Source organism: Mustela lutreola, chromosome 11 (genome assembly GCF_030435805.1).
Source record: "Mustela lutreola isolate mMusLut2 chromosome 11, mMusLut2.pri, whole genome shotgun sequence".
In the NCBI taxonomy this organism is placed as follows: domain Eukaryota; kingdom Metazoa; phylum Chordata; class Mammalia; order Carnivora; family Mustelidae; genus Mustela; species Mustela lutreola.
This window is the reverse complement of record NC_081300.1, coordinates 25,449,709-25,469,000: the sequence shown is the minus strand read 5'-3', so window position 1 is coordinate 25,469,000 and position 19,292 is coordinate 25,449,709. Positions and strand designations below refer to the sequence as shown.

The window sequence follows — 19,292 nt, the reverse complement described above, 5'->3', positions numbered from 1 at the left end:
GTAAAGTCAGAGGTAGGTAGGGGTCTGTGTGTGTGTGTGTGTGTGTGTGTTCACACGCACGCATGTAAAAATTATAGGGCTGGTACATTAGCAAGGGCAAAAATTAGCCAAGTTCTACTACTACACTGAGATTTAGAACATCAGAATACAGTGACTACATTTTTCTGGAGAGATCTTTACAGCTATTTGAAATTATGAACCCATAATATGCAAATGCACAGGGCTAAGAAATACACATTCTTGGCAGAGACCGAAGATGTTATAATGTGTGCTGTAAACGGCAAGGCGTATGTGTATAAAATCCGTGTGCACATACTAACTGGTCGATTATCCCCTCTAAAACCACACATAAATTCTCCTGACAGGAATTGGAATTTCGCACGCATCCCAAGAATGAACAGACTCTTAATGTGCTGTGTTATGTATGGATAAGAGTATAAAAAAACAATAGAATGGGTCACTAGGCTAAGAGAGCTTGCTGATTTTCAAGCGTGACCACAAAGGAACTTGGGGCTACACTTTCCTTTTGAACATGATATTATATTACTCACAGTAGTTGGTAATATTTATTAAGTTCTGGGCTCGGTGACAGCCACTATACTGGGTGTTTACCACCTATGATCCCATTTAAGGGGGGGAAAGAGAGTGAGAGGGGAGGGGAGTAGGGGCATATATGTGAGTGTGAGTGTGTGTGTGGGCGGGGGGGGGGTCTTATTGGAAGGCTTTACCCCTCTTTCAAATGGATACTTTCCCAGGGAGCGTAACAATTTGCCACGGGAAAATGTTAGTTTGTCCATACGGCCGACAAGGAGGAGAAGGAGTTGACCCAGGTACCTCAGTGGCCAAGCTGAGCCCTAGTACAAAGATGTGTCCTTTTGTGATGAGACGGACTCCTTCAGACCTGGAGCCAAAATTGCGGCCAGAGCCATTCCTGAGCAAAGAGCGAAAAACTAGGGATCTGCAGTCCAGATTCGGAGAAGAGGTCACAAAGTCCCCAAACAGAACGTTGCTGAGTCAGGTCTGTGCAAAGGCGGGCTCTTGAAAATCGTAAGGAAAGAAAAGAAAAGCCTTTAGTTACACAATGGCTTCTAATGACTTCTGCAAATAGGTGCCCCTCAGTGAGGTGGCTCAGTCTGGTGCATCAGAATCTGTCATGAGAAATTTCTGGCAAAGCCACAAAGACAGAACATAGACTGATTTAGTTTTCTATAATGTAAGCAGAAATATTTTTGTATCAAATAATTTACTTCTTCCATCCACCCCCCTCAGAAGCAGTTTAGGAAAATAGCCAGGGCTCCAGGGAGACCCTCACTGACAGTGACTGGGATTTTGACACTGCGCCCCACCCCCCAACCCCCTGCCCACCAACCTGGGCACTGTCATCTGTGCTACCCAGCTTGTGCACACAATTTCTGAATTATTGGGAGCCCGCTGAAATCCAAGTTAGGATATGATTTCCAAAATGGACAAAGGTATATCTAATATCAGAAGTTAGCCAGAAAGGCAGGAGCCTCCACACAACACATCCAGTGTTCCCTCCCTTCCCTTGGGAAGCTTTCTGTATTTTGCAAAGTTGAAGCAAGGAGCCTGCGATGGACATCAGTTCATCCAGTGAGCTTTGAATCTACTAATACTTCATTAAGGCACAGACTCCTAACTGTCAGAAAAATAACAGGCAGGCTTTTTTGTTGTTGTTCAAGTGGTTTGTATTTATGTGTAAATTAGTACTAGGACAGAGAAACCTTGAGATTACAAAGATAAATACAAATCCACTAGGGGAAGCTTATGCAAACTTGGGTTTTGTAATGGGGTCCTTGAATCTCTCCAGCACATCTCACAACCTAACCATGACACAGGATTCACCACCGTGCAAACCCTTTCTTCTGTTCCTGTCCATGTATCACCCCAACAACACTTATTGTTTGGCCTACATCACACAGAGAAATAAGTATAACAAAAGAGGAATTCTCATCCTTGACCATGAACCACAAGGTCATGAGCAAGTGGTTCTCATAGAAGTTGAGATATGGAATCATCCATCTGTGGAATTCTAAAACACGGAGAGAGGCACACCCCTGGGATTCTAATGACCAGATAATCCTATGTGCTGGTAGTTGCATTTTTACAACAGTGATTTAAGTAGCTCCAAAAACAGTTTCCTAAAGTGCCATAGGAAAGAGACATTGGTCAATGAATAAAAATCATCCCAGCTTGGTTCTAGCCTGAAATACACATTTTTAATAGTTGGCATGATGTGGATTATTTCTTCCTAAATTCCTACCATTTAATGCAAAAATTAGCAATATGACATTGTCTGCAACATACCAGAATTGAGAAAAACAAAAATAAAAATGAAGTAAACTGAACAGAGGGGATAAACAGCTTGACAGTTAAGATTTGCTGCACTCAATTCTCCAAGTCTGACCCCCTTATCCAAATGTATTTCCTCCCACTGTCTGCATGGGCCTTCCTGCTGCGGAGCTATTTCTTCAATGAACATGGCACAGGTCATGTTGGTACTACCACCATTCCTTTGCACAGGCCATTCCTCCCTCCCTGAATAATCTCCAGGAAACTCAGTGTCCATTTAAGTGCAGTGGAAAGAATATGGGCTCTGGAATCTGAACAGATGGACAGTGACTGAGAGAGGCAGCTGAAAGAAAGCAAGAACATGGTACCACAAGCTGTGGTCAGGAAACCTGGCTGTTCACACACAGCCAGGCAGCCCAGAGCCCCCTCCCTGGCACTCTGTACCCTCACCCCCAAGTCAGAGAGCCCAGAGCTCCCTCTGTGACTTCTGTGTTCCTTCGTCAAGGCTGCCCCCAGGGCTGCGTTAACTGTCCTCTTCTCCAATCAAAGACACCCCCAAATGCACTCCCCAGTCCTGGCCCAAATGCAAAGGCCATCCTGCGTGCCCTTTCCTCTTTGCCCCATCTACCCTACCAACTGCCTGGCCCAGAGCCCAGCGCCCAGCACCTAGCGGGAACTCCAAAAACACCAGCTTAATGAGTGAATGAGGACTGTATGTCATTTTCCAGAAAGTTCAATGCAAAAATTATTTATCTTACTCTTAACCCTTAAACAAGTAAGGAACTTTATTCTTTCAAGCATCTTGCAAATGATAAACCAGCAAGCTTAGAATGCTATCAATTTTTCTGTAGTCAGAAAATTCAAGGATTGCTTTCATTAAAAAAAAAAAAAATCATCAGGTAAAAACCAAGAGTATTAGATTAGCAAAACACTGGAAACGACCAAAATATCTATTTATAAGGGGCTGGTTAACTAAGCCAAGGAATACCCATACAACGGAATCTACATAGTTGAAACAGACGAGCAAAAAAGAATAAAGAAGTTCTTAATACTCAGATAGTCAGATGTCCCCCAAATTTAGTGCTGTTGGAAAATATAGTGTTTATGGTATGCTTCCACTTGTGTAAAAAATTTCAGGACTAGAGACACACATGTATATATACGTTTACACGTGTGCACGTACTTCCCTGTATATTCACACCATATCTTTATGCTGCAGAAACCAGTGACTGTGGTTGCTTCAAACTAAGGGAACCAAGAGATGAGGAGAGAGAAAGATGTGTCATTTTGAATACCCTTTTGTACCTTTTGAATGTTAAACCATGTAAGTATTGACCTATTTGAAAAAATTAAATTAAAAATTCAAAGCAAACAATGTGTGGGAAAGTAATAAAAAATCTAGTTTAGGAAAACATAAAAGAGAAATCCTCATTTTAAAAAAATGGTTCGAGGCCGCCTGTTGAGTCATCTGTAAACCGTGGAGGAGACGAAATCTAGGGAGGCACCCGTGCATGGCAGAAAGGAGACTGTGGCGGCTACGGCCATCTCAGCTGCCTTCCCGGGTGACCTGAGAGTGCTGGGGCCTCTCTGACCCTCAGCCTCCTCCTCTTTGAATCCAAGTGTTTGGACCAACTCTTAGAGCAGGCAGGCCCTTTCCCCCTGAGGGAGTAGGAGGTCCTCAGGTAGATACACTTAGTTACTTGGTGACAATCTAATTTAAAAAGAAGAGACCACCCTTTAAAAGGAAAGAGAGAGTGCCCCACCTACCGCATAGGAGTCTGTGGCAGGGAGATAAAAACCTCAAACCCCTCCTCACCAGAGTGCAATAAAACCAATGCGTCTCACTTCAGGAGCTTAAAATACATTTGCAGACACACCCTTCCCTCCAAACACACCTGCTGCCTTTTTCCTCCCACTTCCCACATCCTCTCTGGACAGGCTGAGTGCCCATTTATGACAGAGCTGAAATATTTCCTTTTTTGATCTAATATTTCCTGAGGGCCCCTCCCCTCCTTTATGGCTGCCATTCACAGCCATCTGGGATGACCTAGGAACAAGAAGACGCGTCAGATCTTAAAGACAATGGAAATATGTCGCTTTTTAAAAATAATAGTTCATGCCCAGTCACCTCTATCTCCAAAACATACTTTTAGATAAAGGCGACTTAATGGTGGTGACTGGATATTGGCATTGCTAGAGAGGCTTACGTATCTCTCTAAATTGTCCAGATAGAACCTTCTATGAGCTACTTGGCAAACATGGGGCCTGGGCATCCTCTCTGTGGTCCTCACTTTCTCTCCAAGCTCCACCCCTACCCTCTTCCAACTTAGGAAGTGGCTAAATTTGTTCTCCTGGCTTTTCCCTTAGGAATTAGAACATGAGGAGTGCCCAGGTGGATCAATGGGTTAAGCATCTGCCTTTGGCTCAGGTCATGATCCCGGGGCCCTGGAATCGAGCCCCGCATTGGGCTCCCTGCTCAGTGGGGAAGCCTGCTTCTCCCTCTCCTGCTCCCTCTGCTTACATTCCCTTTCTTGCTGTGTCTCTAACAAATATATAAATAAAATCTTGAAAAAAGAGGGGGGGTGTTAGAACACGAGAGTCAGAACGGGTCTTAGAGGTAATGCTGGCTCATTTTGCAGGTCGGGAAACTGAGGCCCATGAAGGTGGGAAGCTTCCCTCCACACAACACATCCACGGCAGGGCCAGGACAAAAGCCAGGGCTTGCAAGCCTTTGCTTCCTCCCTAACGTACTTGCTTTTGTGCATTCCCGCCCAGAGGTCCAGCTGCCTTCCCTGCAGGGTGGATACCCTGCCTCCCCCCACCTCCCACCTGGTAACATCAGCCTCCCCCAAACTGCCCCCCCCCCCCGCGCCCAGGTGAAGGGCTGACCCAGCTAACCCCGGGGGGGAGGGGGGCGGCCAAGCACCTGAAATGTGGCACCTGCAGACATGGTGAGAGTTTGGGTATAGTGGGTTAAATTAAAGGCATTTCCTTTTTCCTTTGTACTTCTGTTTCCTTTTACTTTTTTTAAATGTGGCTACCGGGAAACTTAAAATTACATAGATGACTCGCACTGTATTTTTACCAGCCCGCACTGCCCCCGGTCATATGCTCCTACCCATTTAACTCCCAGCGGGCAGAACTGACCTGCCCCGTGTGCCATTCTCTGTGCCCTGGAAGGTCTCTGTTCTAAAGACCCAGCCATGCCCAGGAGTTAATGGGGTAAATAATGTGCCACCAGGGACATCGAGGACGAGCTCTAAAGCCTTGGGGTGATTTCTGCAAGTGCTTCTCCCTTTCCTTTGGTGGGGATGGAGGGAGGGATTCTGGCACCCCTCAGGTGACTCTGATTCTCCCTCCACAAGCAGTGGCTTCCCACAGCTGTCTTTCCTGTAGATTGGATTTTTTTTTTTTTTTGGTAAAGATTTTATTTATTCATTTGGCAGACAGAGATCACAAGTAGGCAGAGAGGCAGGCAGAGAAGAGAGCCCGATATGGGACTCAATCCCAGGACCCTGAAACTACAACCTGAGCCGAAGGCAGGGGCTTAACCCACTGAGCTACCCAGGCGCCCCCGGTAAATTGGATTTTTATCCCCTGAAGTATGGTGGTAGCTTGGGGGGGAGAGGAGGAGGAAGAAGGCAGTCTTGGATTTGGGGCCCCCAATCCTCACTCTTCCCTCTGCTCCCTCAGGGAAGGAGCAGGTTTCACAGAGCGCATGGAGACCGCGTCTTCCTTGCCGGGAGTCGTGCTGAGGACGTTGGGTGTTATCACATCCCCTCCTTTTCCCACCCGCCTCACGAAGTTGGTGCTCCCTGCTTTCTCGATGAGGAAACTCAAGCTCTGAGAGGCTCAGCAACATGCCCAAGGGGACCACAGGAAAGCAGCCAAGCCAGGAGATTCAGGTCTCGCCGGTTCCAAAACCCACGCTCCTCACCGTCACTCGACTTCTTGAGGCCTCAGTCTCTTCATCTGCAGTCTGGCTACAATACTAGCCCGGAGACAGGGTGGAGCCCTGTGACCCAAGGACCCATCCTCCCCTGGAACTAAGTTCTGGGCCCACGAGGGCCCTCCAGCTCCCGCCGTTCCCTGGCAGAGCTACACTCCTCATCCTGGGCTGACAAACCTACCTTGTTCGCTCAACTCTGAGGCTCCACACAGCCCGCTGTCCTGCCTGGGTACCCTCTACATCTTGTCTCCAGGGAATTAAACCCCAGCCCCCAGCCCCTTATATTAAGATGCCATCTAAGCATCGCCTCCTCCAAAACCCCGCCAAGACCAGGTAGTCAGAGAACTGCTTCTCATGTTGCCCTTTCCTGCTTGCCAGGCTGTGACTGTCTTCCTCCTCCATTTCCCCCCAGGGCCCTGCTCTCCCTCCCCAGCCAAACCCACTCCCAAAAGAAGCTTGGACGTGGACAGGCCTGAGTCTCTCCTCCCATAGGAAGGATTCTGCATTTCCTTCATTCAGCAAAATATTTCCTGAGCACCCACGAGCAGCGGCCATTCTCGGAGGCCCTGGGAACATGGCGGTGATGGCCCCTGAGGGAGCAAAGGTTGTCTCCAAACAGCCCTGCCCTAAACACACGAAGCCAATGATCTGGGTTCATATTTCTCAAGATTCTCCTGCTGTTCTTATTTTGAGGTCAAGGAATGATCCGTTAATGGGCTCTGAGTTCGGTTTTTGGCAGGCATGTAATGGTCAAAGTATGATCCTTGACTTGAAGGAAGGCTCCACGTCTATTAAAATACGTTTTTAGAGACCGCGATGGCCTTGGGAAATGTGACAGAATCCTCAGTAAGGAGACAGCCTGTAACACCATGAGCTGGTGGCACTTCACATGGTGACAGAGGGAAGGCCAAGAGTGCGCGACACCTTCCCAAACACACCCACCCCGTGCGGGAGGAGCCCACTGCTCTCCCAACTTGTGCTGCATTCGGTAAAGCGCGTTGAAATCTTCCCGGCGGGTGGAACATAGATTTTCTTTTATATATCAGTGATTTGCTGTGGGAATGGTTGACACTCCCAAGAGAAGAAGCCCTTATCTTTATTAAGGATGGCACGGGTTCACAAAATTTCAGAAAACTACGTGCGGGGGTATGTGCGTGCATGCCCATGCGTGTGTGTGTGTGTGTGTGTGTGTGTTGGTGGGAACAGAAAAAAAGACTGGAAGGAAACGCACCAACATCAGGGTGTCGTCACAGTTTGGGGGCTTAATTTTACACATTTCTCTATTTTCCAAATCTTCTATCATGACTCTCATTGCTTTTATAATCAGAAAAGCAGTAAACTGAATGCTAATAGTTTTTTAATTTCCTCAAGGATCTGTTTTTACAGGCACCATTTCAGTGGGGTTTGGAAAGCAGCAGGGTGTGAAACACAAATGAAATCCCCCATTCCTGCAGGGCTGAGTGTACCCCTTGGCCCTGAAGAGAAGCCCTCCCAGCATTCACGCTGGCAGCCAGCTGTCCACAGCTGTTCCGAGGAGGCAGCGAATGAATGGAGCTGGTGGAAAAACACAACATTCCTGACTCTCCAAGGATGGCATTATGCTTGGAGCTCTCGCTCACCAAAGAAGTAAATAAACAGAGAGAGAGGTGGCAGCCAAGCAAGCGAAAGGAACTTCAGTCCTGGAGGTGGGTCAGCTGCCAGGGCTCCTGACTCCTAACATAGCAACAGCAAAAAGACCCCCCCACCCCCGCCCAAGCCAACCAGCCCGGTGGAGTTGGGCTAACACCGGCTGACCAGGGCCCTCCCTGGCTGTACCTCAAGAATGCCATCCTCCCTTCCCACCACCATAGAGCCTCAAGGACACATTTTCTCTCTGCCTCCAGGCCGAAGAGGTCCCAAGGGCAGGGTCCCTGGCTGGTTCGTCTCTGCAGACCGCCAGCATATTCACTGGCACACCCACTCACTGTCCATTCCCTCTGGCACTGCTCCATTCCAGGCACCGTTCTGGGGCTGAGGACACGACGAGGAACAAAACAGACAAGGTCCCTACCCTTCTAGACCTCACAGTCTAGTGGGAGACACAAGTGACAAACAAGAAGAGAATCAAGATTCTATCCCAGACGGAGGTGGGCACTGTGAAGAGTGTAACACAGGGTGCGGTCTCGGCTGGGACCTGAAGGCAGGGGGCGAGGGGGGGCAGCTGAGGGAAGATGGGAGGGAAGGGCATGCCAGATTAAAAGAACAGCCCAGGAGAGCAAGGTGTGTTCAAGGAACAAAAAGGTCCCAGCAGGGAGGGGAGGGAGTCTTAGAGGCAGGCAGGGACCAGACCCCGGGAGGGCCCCCAGAAGGCCCACGGAAGGGTAAGGAAAGGCGTGGCCCATCTCTCTCATGAAGGAGACTCACTCTGCACACTCTGAGAGGCTAGACTGCGCCACCGCAGCTCCCAGAGAAGGACTCCACGGCTGTCTCTGGCTTCCAGCATCTATGGCAATGGGGAGCGGCCAATCAGCTTGGCCCCGGGGCTCTCAGAATGCCTGGGGAATTCTGTCTCTTCTCACTTACACTGATTCTGCTTCATCAAGCTCCCGACACCAAGAAACACCACCGATGGCAAGAAAGAAGCAAACCTGCCTGCTGTCCACCCACCCACGAGTGCCCCCCAGCCCTTGCTAAGCAAACATCTGCCATGCCCAGGGCTGGCGCTGCGTGCCGATGAGCAACACACCAGCCCCGCCCTCAGGAGCCCCCGCACGCCATGCCCGCACCAGGCTCACCAGGCACCACCCTCGGCGGGAGCTGCCCAGCACCCACCTCTCCCCCAACGGCCTCCCGCTTGTCTTCTCTCCCTGGCAAAACCTCCCTCGAGCCCCGGAACGGTTCTGATGGGAGGCTTAATTCACCGTGCGGGGCTAAACAGAGAGACGAGCTCAGTGCCTTGCCTACTTCCTCCACCGCCCACCCTCATTCTTCCGTCCACTGGCCCAGGGAGAAAATATGTTCAGTTGCACAGATGAGGTCGTAACCAGTGGAATGGCAGATACTATTTTTCTGAAGACAAAAGAGGACTCGGGTGTTGGCTGAAGAGTGCAAAGGTGAGGGGGGCCATCGGGGACTGGTCCAGGGCAGGGGTGGGCAAGGCGGGGGGGGGGGGGGGGAGAGCTTCATGTGCACACCTCTCCAGCCGGCACCACACAGCAACATCGCAGCTTATAGTCAGAGGGAACCACATCTGACAGGTCACTTTCAGAATCTCCACTCACGTAAAAATGAGTTACCGTCATTCAGAACAGCCAAGTTCCCCCACTTTTGCAGATTCTTTAGTTCTGCTCTGTGAGATTTCTAGGGTACAAATGGAGGGCCTTGCCTAAGAAAAAGTGCACATACAAGGGCTCCAGGAAATCTTTCTATCTTAAAACTCCCAGAGCAGCCGAAGTTCCAAGAAGCTCCACAGGACCCCTCCACATGGATCAGGGTTCACACCAATACCCGCCATGCAGTTGGGTGGTGGTTTTTTTCCAGCGGGACACAGCCATCCTTGGGCAAAGTCACCACTGAGGATGGTTCCAGACCCTTGAGTCTCTTCTTCCCAGGAGGGGAGGATGGGTTATAAATAGCCTGGACTCCTTCAGCCCTACACAGGCACAGATCCCACACCCCCGTCCCAGGCTCAGCCAGCTGGTCCCTCCTCCCCCAAGTTCCCACAGCCTGCTATAAGAGGGAGGAAACTGCTCACCCACTGTGGGGGTGGGGAACTAAATCCTTCAGGCCCCCTTCAGAGCAAGTGGCCTCTCATGAATTTTAACTGTAACCCCCACACCTCTGCACCCTTCTGTAATGGCGGTCCTGGAGAGGGGTCAGGGGCAATATGATTAGAGGGCCTATTACCCTCCCCAGTCACCCACAGAAGCCCTGAGTTGAATGCCCAGGATATGCTAAGGCACTGAATGAAGCATAGGAATAACCTTCTCTCATGTCTCTGCCTCAGTTTCCCCATCTGTAAGATGGACACAGAGCTGAACTCCATACCACTTGGGGATGGCCATGACATTAGCATGCGATGACAGTGAAAAGGCACTGTCACAATGTTAGCCCTGGACCATCATGATGACGTCAGATCTTGGTTTCTTCTACAGGGGCCCCCAGCACAACTGTGGGGACACCGATTCTTATCTGTTCGTGAGAGCAGAAAAATTCTATTTGGCCACATTGCATTAGCCTTGAATTCTTGATACTGCATACCCTTGAAAGCAATAAAACTTACAAAATATTCTCTCTTACAAGTCACTTCTGACTAATACAGATTGACATACACCGCACCCAGACCGATTTTGATTGAATACGGTTCCGCCGGACTGTACGTGACAGTATATGCTGAAGGAGCATTGCCCTAAAATATTTTGGTCTGAGGCAAGAGGAAGGTCTCGACAGTCATTCTGTTTCCCATTCAAACCCTTCCCATCCATACCCACTGGTAAGAAACACAGGGCTAAAATCTAAGTGGCCAACTCCCAGTTCTTTTTAATTAAGACACTTTGTTTGCTCAATAAAATACAGCGCAAAAAACATTTACTGAAAACCCACTCATTGATGTCTAATAGCTGTGTCAAATACTCACAACAACATTTATTCCAACACCCCCAGATAATTGCTCATCCTTCTCATTTGGTATCCACAACAGCACAACATTTGTGTCCAAGTGTAATTGATCCAGAATTGGGCTCCCTTTCAAAAATATCTGTAAAACCTAATTACCAGGAAAACAGAGTTCTGGCATCCTACGGAAAGAGGGTGCTTCACAATGAGACAAGCTGCAAACTCATCTTGGCCAATCAAGCTGCATTATGTTACAAAAGGAGTTTGAGGAATTTGGGGTGAGAAGGGAACAGGAAAAGTTGGAAAAGAGTCAGACTGGAATCTTCAGGGATAGTCCTGATTTTTTTTTTCCTAAGCCAAGGACAGAGAACAGAAAATATACCACATTAGCTGGCAAGCATAGCTATAGAAAGTACCAGATAATGAGCCCCTAATGGGCTTGGGGTCTGGGGTGGCATTTCTGATCTCAGGCCCTCCAGACGCCTTGCTGAGGGAATTCTCTCCACCCTGGTCTGGGAGGCTGATGTCATTTCTCATCTCCTGGGGTTTCTAACCACCGTGGCAGGTCACTTTCCCTTGGGCCTAAGTTGGGTCATCTGTAAAATGAGAGTTCCTCATATCTCTAGAACATCTTTCTGCTCAAAATCCCCATGACCTTTTTTTTTTTTCTTTCCTTTTTAAAGCAAAGGGCACCCTTTCCGCTCAGGTGCTCCGTGGGGTTGGGGGAGTAGGGAGGAACGGTGGGAATGAAGGACTCAGTGTTTCCAACCAACTCTCACACAGTTCTGTGCACACTTGCACCAGCTGGGGATCAGACCCACTCCGGGGATAAAGATTCCTTTCAGCCCAGGATGGACCTACCGGGGTGGTTCTAACCTCGCGGCCCTAGATTCGACAACTGGCCAGTAAGGAACCGGGCCAAACCACTGGCCTTCTTGGAGCCTCTCTCCCAGAACTGATTACACCACGGCACACCTTCCTCTTCGGAGGGCGGTTTCCTTCCCACCTTCATCTTTCCGTCCCGCAGACCCGAGAAATCCCAACCCCAGCCTTGCGAAGGGCCGGGTGAAGCTCCCGGAGTAGGGAGCACACACCGGCGTCTCCAGGCTCCCTCTGTTCCTGGACCCTCCTGGCCTAGATGTGGGTACCAGCCTCTACAGCTGGTTCCAAAGGAAGCGAGAGTTGTTGCCGCTTTGCTTTTCTTTGGCTCCTCCTAGTTCTCCTCCTAATGAAATCAGACAAGCAGCCCGAATAACAAAGCAGCACAGCGGCCAGAGACAATTCGATTTCAAAGGAGCAAGAGAAGCGCACGCCTGGGAGCGAAGACTGGCGCGGTTCCTAGGAAGAGACCCTGCGCTGCCCCGTGTGAGCGACAAGTACCGGGCTGGCCTCAGCTTAACTTTCCCAAGGCACGCAGGAACCGTGTGCGTGAGCCCATTTCCCGCAGCTTCTCAGTGGCCAGCCGCGTGAATCCGGAAGGTCTGGCAAGGGCGCCACCTCGGGCAGAGACCGCACGAAGCCCGCGAGCCGCGTCTCGAGATGCGGGATCCCAGGCTCTCCACCCCCTTTCTAATCTTCGAGATAAGACAGTGTGACATGCGGATGCCAAAGTCTCGGGAAACCGTCACTCTCCAAAACGCTCCCGCGCCTTCCCGGCAGAAGTGCGGTAAAACTTTTGGCAGAAACCACCTGTGGCTGCCGGCAGGCCCGCCCTGTCCCGGCCCTGAGGCGCCGCCAAGCCCGGGCCCGCACGCGCCCGCAGAAGTTCCCCTCCAAGCCCCGCGCGCCACTTCGCTCCGGGCCGCGGTGCCAGCCAGGAGGCGCGGCGCCCGCTCGCTGGCTCGCTCTCCGCTGGCTCTCCCCTCCTCCCTCTCTCCTCCTCCCGCCTCCTCCCGTTGCATGGCTGCCGCACGGAGCCCCTGAATAGCCACCGCAGCCCCCCGCCTCCTGCCTGCCGCGCTGGGGGCGCCCCTGCCCCCGCCGGCGCCCCGGGGCGCGCGGACCGCCGGCCGCCTAGCAACAGCCCCGAGACCGCTTTCCGGCGTCGGCAATGCGGAGCCACCCTCCCGGAGCCCCGCGACCCTCTGACCCGCCTCGGCAGCCGAGGTGCGGGGGAGACCGTGACCCTCGCAGCCGGTGCCCAAGCGCGCCGCGCTAAGACACTCACCTCTGCGCGCCGCCAGCCCCGCGCGCCTCCCGCACTTGGCGCCGGGCCGCGGTCCTCGCGTCCTCCTCCGCCGCCGCCGCCACCGCCGCCGCCGCGGTCCGACCGTGCCTGTGCGCCCGAGCAGCGCGGGCCGCGCGCTGTCAGAGTCTCGTGGCGGGGCTGCGCCGGCGGGTGTGGAGCCGAGCGGCGGCGGCGGCGGCGGGCGCGCGGGCAGCTCCTCCCTCCCCGCGCCGCGCCTCCGCCCTCCTCGCGCCCCGCCTCCCGCGCCGCGGCTGTCAGCCCCGCGCCCCGCGCCGGGCGCCCGCGCGGCCCGCGCCACCGGCTCGGGGGGCGCACGGGGTTAAAGGGCCCGGATGTCTACGGTCGCCTCTCCGCGCGCCCGCCCCCTGCTCCGCGCCCCCTCCCCGCCTGCCACACTTGCACTTGCTGCGCCCTGACCTCCTCTCCGGCTCGCGGAATTTCTATTTTGACAGTAACTGTGGCGGTGGGTGGAGCGGCTGGGGGTGCCCAGGACCCGCGGAGGCGGCGGGCGGCTGGCAGGACCCGGCGCGGGGGCGGAGTGGGGGGCCGGGCAGAGCCACCATCCGTTCGGGGCTTTTTTCTTTCTTTCCTTTTTTCTCTTTGCCTCCTCCAGGATTTAAAGGGACAGCCCCGGCCGAGGCGAGGGGCCAGGCGGCCGCCGTTTCTCCGGTCTCCAGACGCCCTCTGCGGCCCGGCCGGACCCGCCCGCACCCGGAGTACAAGCTCCCGACCGCCGGGTATTTTTAGGTCCACACCCTGCCCGGGACAGCGGTGCGGCAGAGCTTGGCTCGCTCGCCCCGGCGCACGGCTATTTTTACAGAGTCCGGTTGGGGGAGGAAATAAAACAACTCAGCAACTGCTTTCCCATCCGAAAGTAGGGAGTGAAGAGTGGAGGCGAGAAGTTTCCCAAATTCTCTCGGAATTCCAGCGACTCAGAAAGATACCTCTCCGACACGAGAGACTATGGGCTTGCTGCATTTCACGGCGCCCAAATCCCAACGGGAAACCCCGCCCTAGAGACCGCTTGGACGCGCGGTCTCCCACCCCTCGCCGAGCGGAGTCCCCTCACCCTGCACCCTGCGCGCCAGGGACCCGGCCACAGCCACGGGACACTCCCCTGGACGGCCTTAGAAGGCGGCCTTCCAAAGCATCCAATCGCCCAGCTACGCAGCCAGGGGCGGGCTCTGGGGGCTTGGTTCCGCCCGGTCCCTCCAAGCCCCGCCCCCGCTGTTACAGTGCTCGCGGGAGAGTCTAGGTGGGACCGCCGCGCGGAGCAGTGACAGACAGCGCCAAGGGCCCATTCCAGGGAAGCCGGGCGGCGTGGGGTGGGTTGAGGGTGGGGGACACTAGGGTCGGGCGGGACGGCACGATCGGTTGCACGCCAGGCCACGCTCGGGCAGATGTGCTGGCCACCAGCAGGCGGGGGCACACAGGGACTGGATTTCTCTCTACGTTTTTGCAACCCTCCCCTCTGCGCTCCTGGCAGACAACGGAATCCTTGCCCGCCCTGGCGCGAGTCCCCTCGGATGACAGCGGGTTCTCCCAGGGGCTCCGCCACCAGACGCGGGAAGTTTGCCGTCTTCAGATGCCCGCTGGGGCTGAGCATTCCTGAGCTGCGCGGGGCGTCCAGGACAGGCAAGAAAGCGAATGCCTTCCTCCGCGTCCCTGTTCTGGCCATTGACTAATGAAAGAGAAGTGGGGCTGCCGCCTGCCGTCTGGGTATTGGCTTTTAACGTTGGAGATACTCGGTGGCATCCTTTACAGGAATCACCAAAATAAATTTGTGGACCTTCTGCTTGACCCTTCTTCCTAGGGTTGCTGGTTGGAATTTTTTTTTTAATCGTTTCATTTATTCGTGCAGTAAATGCGCAATAAAAGGCACCACGTTGGGACAGTGAAGACAAGGGACACACTCTGAAATACGATGTGACAGTAGACAGCTAGGGACACACGTGAAAGGGGAATCTGGACCATAGGGTTGTGTTACGTGTTTCATTTGCTAGAGAGGCCAGACTTTTCCTAGTGAGTAAATGTCATTCACACAACAGTTTGAGCAACAACCTTAACCAAACCGTTCAAAAACTCATAGAAGTCTGGGGAGGTCCCTCCCAGAAACTAAGAGATTTTCAGATTCAAGATATCACGATTCCAAGTCATTTGAGCTTCCGGGGACAAAATCATATTCTTTGCTTTAAGCCTTAGGAGCCATTGTCCCCCTACTTTAGGTTGACTCTCTCCTTTCCTTTCCTTAAAAGGTCTTTGGCAACTTGGGGTTCTGCTGACCCAGCTAATGCTTCTAAGCCAAAACTATGGAGGAGGGTGCATTTGGGGAGTACCTGGAAGATCTGAGCCTGGAATGGCAAGGCAGGTGCAGATGATAAGACTATGGTTCTGGGGCTGAGGGCAGCTACAGCCATGAAAAAGGTGTTTTGTTTGAGAAAAGAGAGATTTTCTACTAATTAGAATTATCTCTAAATCAGAAAGATTTTCATTCTTTCTCTAGGCACAGTTGGCTCAGAGCAGATGTTTGTCCTATAGATCACTGAATAGCTTTCCATGCCATGAGCTATGGGAGGAGAGCTCTATGTTTGAACAGCGAGTCTCAGTGCTACGGAGCCTAATCACACAGGCAAAACTTTTATAAACTTAAGAGCAGTCAGGATGAGACTGGTCTGCTTTTTTATTATTTTATAATAGTGATATTATAAAATATTATAAAATATTTTTCAAGAAAGCAGCTATTACACTGCATTTACGATTTTTGTTCATTTGATTTTTTTTTTCCTACAAGACTCAGAGCTCCTTTGCCATCTTGACAGCCTCAATGCCTAACACACTCAGCACTTAATAGGTGCTCGTTAAAAAAATAGTAAACCAAATGAATGAAAAGTCATTTTAGAATGGTAAAGTGGGTGGTGGTAACACATGAGGATAGAGACCCAGAGAACTTTGTAAGACTCATTTGCAGTTGGCGTGTTTGTATTTAACAGTAGACTTTGCCATAAGTGATAGGATTTACTGGCTCCTGCCAGACTCCTACTTCTTAGCCATGAAACCTAGGAAAGCATGTCATTCATCTCCTTGGTGCCTCCATTTCCAAATCTATAAAAAGGGGATCATCATGAGAAATTTTCTACCCCATAGAGATGCTGGGATGACCAGATGAGAAAAGTTGCAGGCAAATATTGCCCCATGAACAACATTCATTAAGGAGTTAATAAGTGTTGAGCACAGTGGATACATTGCAAATTATCAATATTAGTTATTAGAACAAATTTTATAGAAATGATCAAAGAATTGTATTCAAAATTTACCCATGTCCCAAGGATGGTTAAAGGCCAATTCCAGAGAAGAGGAAAAAAAGGGAATTAGCATTCACAGAGCTCCCTCTAGAATCAGAATCGTGACAGGCATTGTTGCGTGTTCCTCCTGACAATGGCGCAAAGACTATTTCATGGTCATTTATCAATGAGAAATCTGGGGTCAGTAGCAGTAGTAATGACCAAGGTCCCACAGATGAGAAGTGACAACTGCAGCACTGGGGCCCAGATTCGTGAATTCGGGAATTCACTGCATTCTATCCAGCTGTGCTGCCTCTAGAGGAGAAAGAAGCTTTGAGAGAATTACGAGATAACTGTGGTCCATGTCACCACAAGGCAAGGTGGGCAAGATGCAATCTCATTTGAGAGGGACTTCCTGGAAGAGGTGGCATTTGAGAAGTAGTTTACTTCTCTTTTTTTTATTCAATAATTTCAGGTTTTCAGAAAAGTTACAAAGATAATATAAAGAATTCCCATATACCTTCACTCAGATTCCCCAAATGCAAACATTTCCCATGTTTACTTTATCTTGCTCTCTCTTATATGCATATTATTTTTGTCCTAAACCATTTGAGAGTGAGCTAAAGACATGATGCTCTTTTTTTTTTTTAATATTTTATTTGTTTATTTGACAGAGAGCTAGAGAGAGAGCACAAGTAAGCAGAGAGGCAGGGAGAGGAGGAGAGAGAGAAGCAGGCTCTCCGCTGGGCAGGGAGCCCGATGCGGGGCTGGATCCCTGGACCCTGGAATCATGACCCGAGCCGAAGGCAGCTGCTTAACCACCTGAGCCACCCGGGCGCCCCGACATGATGCTCTTTTACTGGCTAAGTCTTCAAGGACTGTTTTCAAACAATTTTTACATAATTAAAATTAGGAAATTGCCTTTGATACTATTATCTAAGCTAAACCATACCTAGATATCACCAATTATCTCACTCATGGCAAAAATGAAAGAAATAAATTCTGATTAGGATTCAATCCAGGATAATATGTTGAATTCAGCTGTCATATATCTTGGACGAGTATTTTTATTATTAAATATAAATTTTATCAATTTTCATTTCTTCTTTTAAATGGTCATACATGTATGGTCCATAAGGTGTCACGAAGACCAATCTTCTTACTCCACATTCAGACAGTTTCCTCTGAGCCCTTTTTTTGGCCAGGCCTCACCCTCGGGCCCTGTCTTCAGCCTGCCAAACCCAGCGGTAGCAAGAATCCTGCTAAGTCAGTTTAGTGAGAATCCCCCCACCCTTGATATTTGATCACCCTGACTTGACTTTAGCAAGAATCCTGTTAGATCAGTTTAGCAAGAATCCACCTACCCTTGATGTTAGTAATTTTCCATCCACTGACCCCCGCCCTTCCTAGGCTACAAATTTTCATCTGTCCTTGTCAAGCCTGACCCTTTTCGCCCCTTTTGCCATGGTCTCGAATAGTCTTCCTTACCATTTTAACAAGAACAATTTCTTCTTTAACAACGCCAAAGAAAAGAGAGAAAAAATTAAAACCCATCTGTAATTGCCCACCAGATATAACCTTAATTAATCCATGGTTAATTTAAACTTATTAATACTTGATTTCTTTTTAATGTACATGTGTAATCCAGGCACACAACCACCATCCCTTCCTGGGGGCCAGCTTCCCCTGGAAAATATTAAGGATATGCAAGTTCTACTTATCATTCCTCCAGAAGATCTCCCTCCAGGTCCAGTGCCTCCTGCTGCTCCCAGTGGGGCCATAGCTCACTTTGCCCTCTACCTCCTAACCCAAAACTCCAGTTACCGCCTCCCTTGAAAAAATGCTGCAGCCCCTAACAGCCCTAAAAAGAAGCTAATGTGGGCAGGCCACACCCCTCGTATATACCTATTTTGTTTGCAACATCAAGACCTACAAAAGCTCTTCTGGCCAACAGATTTGAAAAAACGTTCTGGTAGCTCCAGAGAATTAACATGTAAGACTGGACAACTTAAAGCTGCCCAAGAGATACGACTTCCCCCATGTTCCAAGAAAGAGTAACCACGTACTCAACCCTCCCTTGGGTCTCTCAATGGTGCACCTCACTTCTAACCTGGCCCCAACTTTGTTCATCTCCTCTTTGATATGACTCTCCATGGGAAAACCAGCCCCTAACCTCAGGGGATGAGCTTTCCCTGGGACCCCCCATCCCATCATTTTCCCAACAAACAGTTCACAAGCCTCAGTCGGTCAAGATATCTCTTTGACACTCTGGGGTGGTGGTAGTTAGGTGTCACCAATGGGACTGGTCAGTGACCGCCATTGGCATTCCAAGCATGGCTGAACAGCTGAGCAAGTCAGGGCAGGGGAGGTCCTCTAGTAAGTTCAGCCTCCTTCAAGATCTTCCCAACTGTCTGAGTTGCAGGTGTGCGAGTAATTGTTGAATCACAATTCTCAGAGTGGCTTCATTCTAAATCAATGAGGGTCACAGAAACAATTGACTAATTCCACCTCCAATTTTTCAAAATACCATAGTATTACTTCTCTTTAATTAGTATGATATATTATATAGACATATTACATAGTATATTATATATATATTATTATGTAATTATTTTTTATTCCTGCCCCCCGCATTGAGTTTATATTGTCTTGTCCTCCTTCCCCTCATGAGAACTCCCAGGTGGAAATCACTTAGGGCCCCCACCGGGATTTCCCTTAGTTAGCCAAGTACCAGGTCAGTGCTGCGCAATTATCCTGAGAATGCGATTTAATTGAGAGCCCTCACTCCACTCAGAGGCTGTGTGAAAGGAGAGGACTGCTTTCAGGATGCGCAGGGCACGAGGCAAATATCTGTTGCAAAGTGCCTGTCTACATAAACAACCTGATTTCAAAATGCATTATGAAACCCCTGGCCCATGTGAAGTACAGTGATTTAATGATGAAGGTTTAGAATAATGCACAGAAAAGAGAT

The 19,292-nt window shown here is 50.3% G+C and overlaps 1 protein-coding gene across 2 annotated transcripts in view; it reads right to left on the bottom strand.

The window, feature by feature from the left end:
* The window catches only part of ZBTB7C (zinc finger and BTB domain containing 7C), a 339,190-nt gene extending 325,997 nt beyond the window's left edge, over window positions 1-13,193 (bottom strand). For both annotated transcript variants that reach the window (XM_059139105.1, XM_059139107.1), the window contains exon 1: window positions 13,020-13,193. The gene's annotated coding sequence lies outside the window, so the exon portion shown is untranslated. The remainder of the gene's footprint in view (window positions 1-13,019) is intronic.
* Between the last annotated feature and the right edge of the window lie 6,099 nt (window positions 13,194-19,292).